General features: G+C 41.7%; 1 long non-coding RNA gene across 1 annotated transcript; it reads right to left on the bottom strand.

The window, feature by feature from the left end:
- Positions 1–215: 215 nt before the first annotated feature.
- LOC138493136 (uncharacterized) lies at positions 216–14,549 on the bottom strand. Its single transcript, XR_011276275.1, has 2 exons — positions 14,407–14,549; positions 216–3,563 (listed from the first exon to the last, which is right to left on the bottom strand). It is a non-coding gene; the product is annotated as an uncharacterized lncRNA (long non-coding RNA).
- Positions 14,550–14,756: the final 207 nt, after the last annotated feature.

Below are 14,756 nucleotides of genomic sequence, written 5' to 3'. Positions count from 1 at the left end.
TTAATCCCGGCAACAGGTCCCCATTGTGTAACGGATTTAAAGACAAGGCACACTCCAGACCAGGACACTTTACATTGGTAAGGGATGTGACGCACAATAAAAACGCTTTCACATTTATTAATTTCGGATTCTGCTTTGAGAAGGCAGCCAACCTGTCTCACACCCATCTTGACAAACACCCCGTGTCGCAATGGACCATGAACCAGGCTGGTGTGTAATAATGAAATATTTATTTATTTTTAAAATTCAAATGGAAACCAAACAAATCAATTTTAGGGCAGCAATCACCAGTGTGGTGATAATACACAGCAAAATGTTATGATACAATTACTTTAACTTTATAACATCAGTTACAGGAGTTTTAAATGGAGATAGAAACAAGATCACTCTTTGTCAAACTTTTAGATTGCACTGAGGTTATGCACTCCCCCTACAACACTCCCCCAAACACCTGCTGACCAGGTGGGTGGAAAGGAGCAGTAAGGAGTCGAGTCAGAAATAAGAGGCAAAAATCAGATTTTAATCCCAACCTACCACACCAGAATGGGAGGCCAAAACGCAATGAGAAACCCTTGAAAAATGAGCAAAATGGCACTCGGAATTCACAGGATAGTTAGAAATCAGTTTACATGTGCGGTAGAATGAATAAGACAGGAATTTATGTGGATGGGCTAAAGAGGCAAGAAAGCTTACAGGCTTCAAGGCAAGGTACTAAACAACATGAATACAGGTGGGAAAAGCGACTTTGGGAAGGAAAGCAGTGCAGCAAAAATCACACGTGGCAGAATTGCAATTTCTTATTTTTCACGGGTTTAAAACAAACAAACAGCGTAGGAAATGAGCTACACAGTCAAAATCGGAAATTGGTTTTCTGATGAGGTACAAAGACACATAAAAGGTATGAGACTGAAGTAAAAGGATGACTTCTTATGGGTGACCGTAAGGGATTCTTTATAGGAATGGAAAATCAGATTTTTGAATGGAAACAATTTCACGGTTTTGTTAGCAAAATTATTTGTTCTACTGCAAATGAATTTTAGTGGCTAAATTATTAAAGAAAGACACTGCACGCAAGGAGGTTCATTTGCAATGTTAACCTATTTGTGCCACGTCCATCCTTATGGGAAGTTAATTAATTTATTTAAAAATGGTACTACAGACTTACACCAAGGACTGAAATGATTTGAAAAGAATTACGCTAACACATGCAGACTAACACGGATTCTTCTAAGAACAGGATACACAAAGGATGCTAACAATTTGGGATGTTACTAGGGTACTTATAGGATTTTATAGGGTTTAGACAGAATGCAAGGCAACAGAGCGGGTTATGCAGTTTTTGTTACTGGGCAGGGCGATACTTACAAAATGCACTTGAGTTGGGTAGTTTGGAAAGCTAACCGGGTCTCTGGACAGCGGGACATGGAACTGGTCACCTAGGCAGTGGCTGGGCTCTCCTTTAAGGGAACAGCGGGGCAACAGGGGTCTGGTCACTGTGGACAACTTGTTGCATCAGCTGACCAGAGACAGGTCTGGTCGCTGGATTCTCCCACAGGGATCTGTAGCCTTTACTCCTTTCTCCCTGAATTATTGGGATTTTTGTAGAGTTTAGTTCTGGATAGGTGGTTCTGCCTGGATAGGAGGTTCTGGATAGGTGGTTCTGCCTTGATCTGGTTTCTGGAATCTTGCAGGGTGAATTTTGAATATTGAATCTCTGTATTTTTGAAGGTCTGGATTTTGAAAGTCCTGAATCTCCCCATGCCGTCTCCTTATATAAGCAGGAGGACATTAGAGAACCTTTTGCTATGTAGGCGGAAGTAACCTGGACATACCTCTAGGATGGGATAGGTCAGGCTGTGGATGTCGCCACCTCCCTGCAAGCGGATTGGTTCCAGGGAAGTGACATCAGTTTTAGTGTGTGTGTTTTATGATGTGGTTTGTTTCACCACAGTTACTTTTGCCAAAATCAGTTATGAAACTAAACCCTTATATTTACAATTGTTATCCTCATGAAAATCAGATAGGCCTATTCCATATTTTACAAGGAATATGCCAATTCAAACACCAAATCTGTGCAATGCTGCTTTGTCCTTTGGGCACAATTTCACTGTTTTCTGGGGAAACTAAACACCTAAAATTCTGTAACTGGCTCCATACATGCATATTAGTATTGGCATATTCTCTTCAAAGTTTACATCTGTGTCATGTACGCTTTCCCCAGAAATACCTTTTTAATGCATTCACGTCCCCCACATGCCAGGAAGACCCACATAGTCTCCTCTTGCTTATGCAAAAATTACCTTAAAACCTGTCATAATTTCACATTACTGCTTATACAGATTACTACAATAAATGTATTAATGTAAAAAGTCTTTTAATTCAGATGGGCTGGATTTGTTCACAAATGTCGGTGGTATTTCCAACCCAGCAGCCAAATGTCTTCCCTTGATCAGCTGGCCCAGGGATTACCATGGCTCCCCCTCTTCAAGTCCTCCAGTTTGAATGCAGGGGAACTCACACTTCTCAAGCAAACACATGGGTTTGAATCTTTCTTTATCCTGGGGAGCATCTCGGCTAGGCAGTCTGAGGCACCCTGTAATTATCACACTTGTCAGTCCATAGAACAGGGCCCCTGCCCTGGCATCATCAGATCACGGGGAGGTGCGACATTGGCCTTTAAACGAAACTGGTCTAACAGGAATGCCTTTACCTCAGCCAGGCTTTTAAAGTTATTTTTGTGGGGAAAAATAAAATACACAGAGTATAATATACCTATGTTTTTGCAGCCCCTCTACCCAAAATGTACAGTTGTGTTTTTGGGCATTTTACAGTATGATTTCCCATTCAGCTCTAATGTCATTTCACTGCTTTCCAAAGTAAGTTAACACGGGTTCATTTTTTTTTCATGTTCATTTTTTACAAAATGCGCTTTTCCTCGCATTTACCTTCTGTAGGCTTTCATACTTCTGGTCAATTTCAATACACATAGATCTGCTTGGCGGATGGATTCTTTGAAACTGACACCAGGCAGAGGAGAGAGAGAGCTTCTTTTGACGTGTTTTGCATGTGTTTATTTGTTTCCATAGTGAATGCTAGCCGTGTGGACTGAAATGAAATTCCCTGCTTTTCACAGACTTTACTTGACAAAACAATGCCGTTCAGGGAAGAACAGCCCTCATTTGATGGTGTTTACCCTGAAATAGATGGACAGAGCTGTGTTTTACTAGAACCAAACTGTGTGATGTGTAAAGATGAAAGTAGCACCAGTGCAATGTCGTTTTAACACAGGACATTTTCTTGTGCAGTTTTAAGCTTTTGAGATGACAGCACAGCAGTGCGGAGCCATTCTGCCTTTGAATTCTTCTCTTTGGGTTCACATGCAGAAAATAAAATGCAGCCATTCTCGGGGGGTCTATGTTCCATCTCGCCTCATATGTGCTCAGCAGACACAGCGTAGCCATCATTTCTGTAACTGCTCAAATGCAGTTTTGTGATGCAGGGGATTTCTGTTGGGCTGGTAAATGTACCCCACAGCTGCCGAAAACGACACTCATCAGTATGCGCTGCAAAAAAAATGTTTGTTAAAGGAGGTTTATAGTTCTTTCATATATGTTAAAACAGGAATTATTAATAACTTATATACAGTGATGTAACATCATGAAACATTTTCACTACTAAGAACCTATGAAATTAACTGAAAAAACATTGTTAAAGGGAAATTATGGTTAAGTTGCACCAATAAAAACCTATGAAATTCACTGAAAAAACGCTGTTAAAGGGACGTTATGTACAAGTTGAACTAATAAAAACCTATGAAATGTATTGAAAAGAACATTGTTAAAGGGACGTTATGGTTGCAAGGTAAAATGAAAATTTCAAAGAAATTCAATCCCATAACTCGCGCCACCACCATTCCCTGCTAAGGCTAACACCCAGGACATCAAATATAATGTCAGAAATGGCATCATTGATGACATCAATGAAGACATCACATATCTGGGCAGTTGTTTTTGTTCAGTGACAGTGAGAATTATAAGCAGTTGACTTCAAGGTTGTTTTTATCAACAAACAGAAGGGACAGCGATGGGGGCGACTATCGCCCCCAGTTTAGCTAACCTCTATGTGGAACTCTTCGAGAAACAATACATCTATATCAATAACCCATTTGACCAATTCTTATCATCTTGGGCACAATATATTGTTGATGTTATTATGGTCTGGAAAGGAACACTTGAACAAGCTACCAATTTCCTAACATGGTTAAATCAAAGAAACTGCCACTTACAATTTACGATGACTGTTAACAAAGAAAAGATCGACTTCTTGGATTTGACCATAAATCACCACGAAGGCGAACTGCTAGTAAAGCCCTTCCTCAAGGACACTGATAAAAACTTCTTGCTGCATTATCACAGCCACCATGTGTAACATCTGAAAGAAAATCTGCCATATGTGCAGTTTTTGCGGCACAAACGGAACAGCAGTAATAAAGACTCATATAAGGAAGAGGCCAAACTCTTAAAAAAGAAACTGAAACAAAGAGAGTACCCCAGAAAATAGATTAAAAAAGTTGCGAAAAGAGCGGCGAATAACAATCGGGAGCCTTTGCTTGAGGACAAGATCAAGAAACCTACCGAAGAAAGGATAGTGAGCGTTAATACGTTCACAAACCTGAGCCTGACCATCAATAACATTGTACGAAAACAATGGAAAATCTTTGGGAAATCTTTGACTCAATTACAATGCGGATGTTTGTCCACAAGAAATCAACCACGATAGGAAACAGAGTCAGCAGTAGTAGATTGAAATCACAAAGAATGGAAACAGCAAGCCTCACACGCAGTTGGGGGCTCAAACAAATCACTGGCCACTACCCCTGTGGGCAATGTACAATGTGTAATCTAACCACCAAATCTAAAGAAGTAGAAATTGGACTAAAAACCTTGGAGACAAATGCAGTTTTCTAACTGTAATTCCAACTACGTGGTATACATGATCACATGTCCCTGCAACCTGAGATGCATAGGGAAAACCATCAGAAAGGTGAAAACATGGACCTTTGAGCATAGAAGCTGTATCAAAAACAAAACAGCCCAAACACCTATGTTTAAACACTTTGAAGAAAATAATCATGACAGTGAAGACTTAAAATGGACTGTACTAATGACCATTAAAGGGAATGACAATGCAGTAAAGAAAAGGATTCTGCTAGAGAAGGAACAAAAACTGATATTCCAAACTAAAAGTGACAAAGAGGGCCTACACGAGGTGATAGAATGTTATAAAGTATGACTGGAGCGACGATGTATATAGATTGGATGTTCCTGTAAATTGTTCATCAACACATGCTCTTAAAAACTATAACATATATAAAAAATTGATCGATGAATATAGATCTTGACCTAAACTGCCACCCAAACATTGTATACTCGTCTAATATGTAGCGTCTTTTTGAAGATAATTCTATCTTCACCGCGTAATAACTATACAGTCTGTATATTAACAATCAGAGACATATAACATCTATATTAAGTTCCAGTATGGTTGCCGTACAGCACAGAAATATAGATTAGTAATAACTTCTAGATAGTGAACACTAAATAGTATACCACTTTCAGAGTTCACCAATAAGAGATATAACTAGAACCCTATTCACGCCTTTAGCGCTAGAAGATAGTAGAAACTAAAATATTACTCACTATTGGAGTTACATTCGAATATATACCGATCCAAGATGGCGCACACAGTGGATTCAACTGACCGCGCAGCTAAGAGAGGACCGGAGCTCTACCTGCACCTCGAAAACTAGAATATCAATAAAGTAGGATCTTACAGACTTTATCAAGTAAGTTAACAAATCGAGGAATAGGCAGGGATAAGGGCAGTATAAACCTCAAACGTATAACCTTATTTTTTCAACAAGTAAGGGTTAATTATATTGCGAGTCCCACTTTTTTTACTTCTACAGACAAAAGACAGCATTGAATCTTCGAGTGTAATCGTTGCGACACTGGGTAATTAAGACTTGGATGCCTAATAAATCCAGCCCAGGGAGGAATTAACAATTGTATATATTTAACGGCAAGATCGTGCTATTTCAATATAGGTAAGCGCATGAAACATCATGATACGATAAATCAATAAATAGAAGTCTCTGTTCTCACAGCCTCTCCCTGTAATTCATAGAGCCAGACAGAGAGTGACGTCCGGATTAGAATTGAAAATGACAGATTTGCAAAAAAAGAACGCCACCCAAAAGCTGTTAAATAGCAAACCACTATGGTCTTAAAGGTAGGGTTTTTTTGTGCAGCAACTTTTTTAATTTAAAACAGAGTGTCGTTAAGGGTTAGCATTTTTTGGTTTCCAAAGGAGGGAGTCCTTTCTAATTTAAATTACAGATGAAAGATCCCCATAAAAGGGTCATCATAGCCGCAGAGGCGACCGCCTGCTTCATTCCGGATTGCACTGTGAAAGGCCACACTCCACATTCTAGAACAGGTAAATAAAATACACTTTCTAGAAATAGTGCTATTTTAGTATCCCAGAAGAACTAAAGCAATTAGAGCTTATGCTTCTTTTTCTATGCTCTTGCAACAGTTACACCATTCAGAGTGAACAGAAGACTTCAAGCTAGGACAACTGTATAAAAAATGTGTGATAAGTGTTCGTTTTATTGCCTCCTGACGAATGATCCGCAAATTACCTAAGAGAACAGAAACATGTTGAGTTCCATCTTTCAGTAATAGATGTTACTAAAATGACAAGAAAGACCCAACTATAGGGTATAGACAACTATAAGAGTGCAAGCGTTTTTATGGTTGTCCACAATTAATAGTGTACATTTACTTAACATCATCCCACTACATTGAGGATATATTGTCACAATTAGAATTGTGTTTTTTAACCACTTGTGTTTTGTAAATTCATTGTGTCACAAAGAAGAAATGAATGTTGCACTTTTAGACAATATATTAAATCAATTGAAATGTTATATTTTGAGATACTAAAGACTCTATGCTATTGGTCTAACTGTTGAAAGTTATTTTTAACTACCTTACATTGTACCTATTACCTTACTGCCCCAAAATAAGGTAGAGTTTCCACCTCAGGTGCAATTTTGTGATTCCCCTTTGGTACTTAGCGATCCCCAGTAAAATGTATGATATTAAAGCACCCTTATCCTTTTTCATCGCCTATTTAAGGGATTGTATGGGTTTTACACTTTGTATGATTTTCTGTAAATAGAATTAATGATCAGAGCTACTTTTTGTTGAGCAAGTGGCTATTTTATGATTAGGCTCCCATGGGCTACAATTGTAAATGATATTCCATCAGGCAATAATTTTTCACGAAAACATTATGGCCTGCGTCATTCTCTATGCCAATAGGAACTCAAGGATTCTATTTTAAAGGCTACTTAATGCTGCAAAAACAAAACTGCATTTATATTTCACAAATGTTATGTTTTACACCGAATGTTTACACTACACACTTTGTTTTGTTGAACATAAAATCTCACTTTGTACTTAAGTTAAGTACAAGACACAGGGCATTTTATTTACCACTACACCTGTGTATCTGTTAAATGACCACCCCCTTTTGCTGCCAGACCCTTCTATTTACAGGATTTACTATGGACATCTCTATAAGTCAATCCAAAGATATATTGGGGCTTCTTATTTACATTTTAATTGTGGCTTCTTATTTTGGAGCATCAACTTGGACACTCTCAGTCTGGAGTTACTCCCTCAGTAAGGTTCCTTTAAGCTACCTATCTGGAAAACAGTCTCCAAAATGGCCTGGTCATGTCTTTCTGAAAGGACTTATTTCTTAAGATTGTATGGTAACCAGTCCTCCAGTGGGTCTAATTTCTCTTCCCCAGCCAGATATATCTTTCCAGTAGTATCCAGAATTGATGTCCCTCTCTATCTGTGTGCTCTGCATTTTGTAATATAAAAAATCTTCCCTCATCTTGTGGCTAAGTGGTGGAAGCCTTCACTCCTTGTCTCGGGACTGGCAAAATCCATCCCTAGTCTAATGACTGGAATGTGTGGGTGGGGGGAATCACGCCAAATATTATGGAGAGGCATTTTGTTTTTGCGTTATACTTTTAATGTGAATGTGCTAGTTTAATAAAATAAAGATCAATCAAATCTACACATCAGGATGGACAATTCAAGATGCAGTATAACTGTGGGATGTATACGCACTTTGTATCATTACAAACCGGGGGGATTTTGTATCTGCTAAATAAACATTTTGTATATACAAATTACAATTCATTTCAAGTTCCCAGGCTCTTTCACTATAAAGTTACACTTGTTTAATTGATTATATTTTTGATTTGAAACAGCTACACATGGTACCTTCAATTCACCTTGACAAAAAGTGTAAATAAGCTCTTTTGCATAATACTGATATATATAAGCGTATGCACCTACGGGCTTCCAGTTGAAGCAAACATCTCATAACCAGGGCCTGGAAAACTAGTTTAAACAAGATTAAGAAGTAATCTTGTTGTGGAGAAGCACCCCTATTGTATTTTGAGGTCTTATGAAATGTTTCTGAGGTTTGGGGCTGACGACTCAAAGGCAAACCCAGTTTACATAGATTCAGAACCCTTTTGAAGCTGACAAAATGCAGTGTTATTCAGAGTGAATGGAGCTTAGAATGGTGCTTCTTTTCTTCATGTAAACGTTGTATTATTTGAATTAAATGAAGTAAATTGCAAGAGAGTATTGTTGAAAATGAATAAAAGGTTATTTTATTATTCACAAGTGCATTTTTCTCTTTATTGCAACTCAGAAATATGGGACTTTGGTGAAATCCTGGGATTTTTTGTTTATCTAGCACTCTAAAATAAATATTCTGGGGCCTGCTTAGTACTTTTGCTCATAATCAAATCCAAATACCTGGGCCTTATCTTTGACATGTGGAAATGTTCCAATTTCAATGTGAATAGTTCTCTGCATGTCCTTGGCATTGACAATCCAGTCTCTGGACTCAATGTACTGAAAGGGCGTAGAAATGGTGATAGGTTGTCTCTCGGGTGCACAAGTAATTACCCATATCTCACAGGGACATGGTAGTGAGCCAGAGGCAGATATTTTTCCATAAACAAAATCTTTTGAGCAGTGCCTTTCTTGCTCTTTTGAAACACTTTCTGTTCTCGGTTTACTTTAGGAAATGTATCTTTGACTATATATATCTGATATTTTGGGGGGTTCTCCAATATAACAAAACATTCCCAGATGTATTTTCAGCAAAGTAAATCACCACAAGGTAGAACCCCAATAAACATCTCGTTTCCACACCAGCCTCTCCTTCTATCCCATTAATACCCATGAACACATTCTTGCAGAACCATGTGAAGCACGCCTAATATTATTGGTAGAAGGGCACTCTATAAGTCTACTTCCTTACTCTAAATGTTTAATGATTCTCTGTTATACCTGCATATCTGTAACCTTGTACAAATTGCGCCCTGATGCCTCTGGGCCTGTTGGTTTGCGCGTTATAAATAAAATACAAAAATACAAAATTACTCTTACTGTTCCATTTATTTTAAGAGCAACAGGACTGCCAAGCAGCACTGGTAAAACCGTAGAAGTGTAGCAGTTCTGTTGAGAGGTTCCATCAACCACTCCTTTAAAACAACAACTGACTTGCTGGGAACCATGCTGTATTGTGCTATTGACTTTACAGGAAATTTGCTAAGGAGTGGCCGTATTGGCCCACTAGCAGCAGATCAGCCCTGCTGAGCAATGTCATTACAGTCCTGTTTAAAGTACAGCAGAGATGCTGAGACGGTCTGGCCATGTCCCATTAAAATATTAAAAGCACTTCATCCCGTCTTAAGTAACACTGCAGCCCCATTTGAAGTATGAGATGTCTACAAAGAAATGTTAGTGTTGTACAGTTAAATGGCGTGGAGGCCTACTGACAGGTGCTGGTACTCTTCTATTTGAAGTATAGCAGGTCGACTGAGAACCAAAGGCACTGTAGCATTTTAGGAGTGCAGCAGGTTTATAGAGAAGTGTTGCTAGAGTTTTATTAGTAGCATAGCAGGCTACCGGTGAAGCCCCAGGACTCTTCTAGTAGTCTGCTGGGAAGGGCTAGTTCTATTCTATTACTTTATGTTGGTCTCCTTTTATACTCTGCTAAATAATCACTGTAGTAGTTTCAGAGCACCTAGGCTTGGCCGTAGAGCGGGGCTATTAAACCCTCTCTGGGGTTAGTGGGAACCTTAGTTTGATGGAGGAGAAAGAGTGAGCAAAGGAAAGGAAAGCAGATCGGAAAGTCATAAACATATTTGATAAACATGGCGTAGGGGAGACAACACGAGAAAAACAGCCACAACAAAACTACGACAAGATGAGAATGCTCCACAGTTAAATGGAGAGCTGGCCTATTTATTTATTTATTTGCATTTATATAGCGCACAGCAGCCCTGGGCATCGTGGCGCTGTTACATATAATCATGACTGGTTACAGGATAGAAGCCTACTGAGGTGCAGCCCTGGTGAAAGTTAGAAGCCCTCCTAAGAAGTGCTGGTAATGTCCCATTAAAAGAACAGCAAGTGTCAGAAGCACCGAGAATCATCCTGGCAAGTAGTCCTACACAGTGCCCCCGTTACCGCTGCGGTGGTCTCCCAGCACCGAGACTTGTTCGGAGCGCGTTGTCGCATTGTTGCTTTTTGATCTGAGTCTGCGATGGGGCGAAGAAGAGAAGGGAAAGGGTCAGAGGAGAAGACCTCGTAAAGAAGGAAGGGGTGCGGGCAGCAATATGTGTACGTTTGTTTTAATGTGTGGGATTTCAACCCCCCAGGATCGGAGAGAAGTAATGAGGAAGTAGAAATATGAAAGAAATATGAAATAAGTGTGGGCCTTTCTGACAGTTCGTATTACTTTTGTAAGAAGAGACGGGCACGTATCCTTAGTCTGTCAGTATCGCCCCGTTTAAATATCACTCCTTGCGTAGCAAATTGCATCCAGCACCTCGAATTAAAGGTTTACAATTCGCAAGTGCTATACTGAAGCCGAGAAGACCGAAACGCGGCAGTTTGGCACATATCCTCGTCTAATTAGGAACGCAATCCCTAACTAGCATTGCATAGCTGCAAGGAAGGACCGCGACGCCAGCCACCAACTCTTCAGACTGAGTGCCAACCCCCTTTCCGCCAGCAGATGGCAACAGCGAGCTGTGCAGGGAAATCTAGCCGCTCTGCTCATCTGGTCCTTCCTGGACGTTGTTTTTGTTGACATGTTTTTTTTAGAGACAGCTGGTGTTTCTAACAGCGACTAAAGCGGCGAATGGCTGTCCCTGTACGAGGATGCGGAAGATTCGATTCTTTAAAGTATTTATTTATTCGTTTTCTTCAACAACGCCATGCATGCAGCTGGCAGTCAACTTCATTCAAATATCAGGTCAAAGTTACTACAACTGTGAGCAAATGAGGCTCAAACAGAAAGCGCCTGTATGCGCCTGTTTTAATAATGTATTTCATTGTATTGTATTCATTCATCGCATACTCGCGACTCCACAAGAGCCGGTAACAACAGTTTTAAATCGCAATAAAACTGCGATAGTAATGTAACTGCGTCTCTGTGGTATAATGCGCCTGCTGCCATTTTGACGGCCTCTTGGCGCGTGTGTTGAAATGAAATACGCGTATTTATACCGCAAGTATAAGAGCAGGATTAATTTAAGGAATAACTCTTATGGCACCCTCAAGCCCCCCTCAAGCCCGAAAAAACTCAATGGCGGGGAGGCGGGTGGGGGGCAACGTCAATCCGAAGGGCAGGCTTTCCAGTTTCCACTCTCCAGCGCCCACCGTCGGGGATCCCCCAAGTGAGATGGACATGGCAAAGAAAGCGGGCAGTCTTCGAGGCGCTCAGGCAACGAGTCACATTTATTCCGCCCGCGGATCGGCCTCGTTTCCAAAAACGGAATTGTGTGTAAACCGCAACAACTATCCTGCATTTGAAAACCACAATTACTGCACAGCGGCGAGCTTTGGGAACGCGGCGGCTGTGTGTCGCTTGCAGTGTGTCGGTGCCGACTCCACAGTGTTGGGTTTAGAGAAGCAGCGCATTAGAAACCCAGTCACATCGCCGCCCTGTCCTTGAACTGTTATTTGACGACATATGTTAGTGCACATGCTTGACAATTTTATTATGAATTGAGTTACTTGCCAGATGTGGTGTTATCCAAGTTGTGCACAATATTTTCCTAAATACAATACTAGCACAGTGGACCTGTGTTACATGCTCCGCGCGGCTCCCTCGGGACCCCGTTGTGCAGAGTCTATTTTGTGCATTTCCGTGCATCCGTGTAGGCTTGTGTTTTTTTGCACGCCAGGTGTGCCGGGTAACGCATACCTGCGTCTCTAGCGCTGTTGACTTTGAGGACCACGTCGGTGAGCCAATGCAGAACTCTGTGCTCAGGAGCCGCGTTCTGCACGCGCTGGCGGGGGCCCCGGCCTCCACTGGGGGTGCCCAGGAAGCTCCTGCTGGAGGTTTGATGGGGACGCAGGTCTGGGGGTTGGAGTTACCTGCCGGTGGTCCCAGGGCTCAGGAAACCCCAGGGCAGGGGCGAGGCTGAGAACAGCTGCGGAGTTTTTACTCATAATCTTGCACCCCTTCAAGTTGCCGTTTAACAGCTTTTTTTTTCTTCTGTAACTCAGTTTCTATTTTTACCGTCTATTCTACAAAACCGTTGCAATTGATGACAACTTTGGTAATATTCCATGCGAACATGTAAAACATCTTAATTTAATTACAACATTGTTGTCAAGTTGATATTTAACCTGCAATATAAATTATTTAAAATGTTTCCTTATATACCCTAAAGTCGAAATAATGTAGGCGTCGTAATATATTTGCTATGTATTTTATTGTCATTAAAAATACTGTTTATTCGCGGACTCAAAATATTAAATCTATTTGTCAGTCCGCTGCACAGTGACTGTAGTCCGCTTTTCACATGTACACAGTTTCCGATGTTGTCAAGGGTATCCGAATATGGAAAGTCACATTAAATATCCCAGCTTTCACCTGAAAATAACTCGCTATTAACTGAGCGATTATCTCCAGTATTTATAGATAAAAAACCTATAAATTTTGTTCAGCTTGGCAGGGTCATTAGTCCCGACAATTGGCACTCAAAGTAAAATCCGGTTAATAAACCCGAGGTCAGATGGAGAAATTCAATATATTGCAATTAGTAATTGATCCATAGCCGCGTTCATATTGTCTTACACACTTGTAACTTTAGCTGTTCGCGATGCTCAATACGAGGCTGCGAACCAGGCGTCCGCACTGTATTTCAGCCGTAGTTCCCCTTTCTCCTGAAACCGCTAAGAACCTCTGCCGTAATGATCGGCTACGGGTCGCGATTGGATCGGAGTCCCTCATTCCTTTCCCAGGGTGCACTGCCCTCAAAATATTATGGTCGCAATTTGTAACTGAATCCAGATTTTTAGATCATGTCTTTGGCACCTGGAGCCTCAAATGGCAACATGAAGAGCACACGTACTTTCCCAAGCAAGAGCAAACCCCTTGGTGCTGGGGTGAGTGACAGCACAACCAGCTAACATTGGCGCAAACTGTTGGGGCCCTCGCCCCCTTGGCCGGAGTGCATCCTGACAAACTGACGATGCGCTCCTCTGAGGTCTGCGCTACCTGGCAACCTGGCCGGCTTCTCCTTGAAACCTTACAGGGAATTACCAGGAGGCTGCAGTTCAGGTGCAGCCAACACATCCGACTAAATATAGGGCAGGGTTAAAGGGATAAGAAAAAAGGCAAGAGAGTCCTTCCTTCCACTGTCAACACTGCCTAAAAAAAGAGGGGCGCAAGCAGGGATACAGGGACCCCCCCCCTGTTCAGTGATCATGCCAATGCCAAATAGGAAGAGGGCCCTTCAAGCATACACCTAGGGTCACAGATCCCGTAAAGCCTGCGCACCGAGAACGACACTGCGCGAGCCTGCGCGCATGCGTTTTTCTGCGCGCTCCATGCATTCATGGAACTGTCCCTGCAAAGTAAGCCTATACGCAAGTCGCGGCTGGAAAGTGCCCTGACACCCCCGCAAAGCAGATTCAGCCACTAATACCTACCTGTGCGCGGTTCTTTGGCGCAAACTCATGTACCCCTGTAATGCGGTATGGGGTCCCACGCAACCAAGCTAGCACCCGGGTGACACTGTGTAGTGTCGCTCGAAACTATTCCCAGCACCTGATCAACATGGGTAACATGTTTCGTAAAAGTTAACATTTCCCAGTAAATATGCATGCAAACCCCCTGTAAACCATTCCTGCATCCCGCAACACTGCTTACACGCACCCCTAACTTCTATCGGAACCCCGACTGTGCGCACGCACCTCTAAATCCAACATGCAATCTTACCTCTGCATGGTGATTCCTATATGCAACTGTCTGCACGCCTGCCTGCAGGTGGTGGTTACCTCGAGAGCTTAGCGTGGTCATTTCCCCGTTGTGAGATTGCATGGCCAGATCCATGAATACGATTTTACCTGCGCAGTTGTGGGCGTGTGATTGCCTTGTGCGAGCCGTCCCTCACAACGCCCACATTTTCCCTTGTTCTTCCCCATTTTGCGAGTTCTGCTCCCTACTCTGATCTATGCGCAGGCCACGCCCACGCTCTGCTAGGTGTCTTGCGCAAGGCACTCGGCCGCTTGCAGAGATGTGCTGAGCCTGCTGGAATTCCCCGCAGAGTACAAAAAAGTCCAGCGCAG

The sequence above is a fragment of the Ambystoma mexicanum genome, chromosome 10 (assembly GCF_040938575.1).
Source record: "Ambystoma mexicanum isolate Mex_15411 chromosome 10, UKY_AmexF1_1, whole genome shotgun sequence".
In the NCBI taxonomy this organism is placed as follows: Eukaryota; Metazoa; Chordata; class Amphibia; order Caudata; family Ambystomatidae; genus Ambystoma; species Ambystoma mexicanum.
This window is presented reverse-complemented; position numbering and strand designations above follow the sequence as displayed.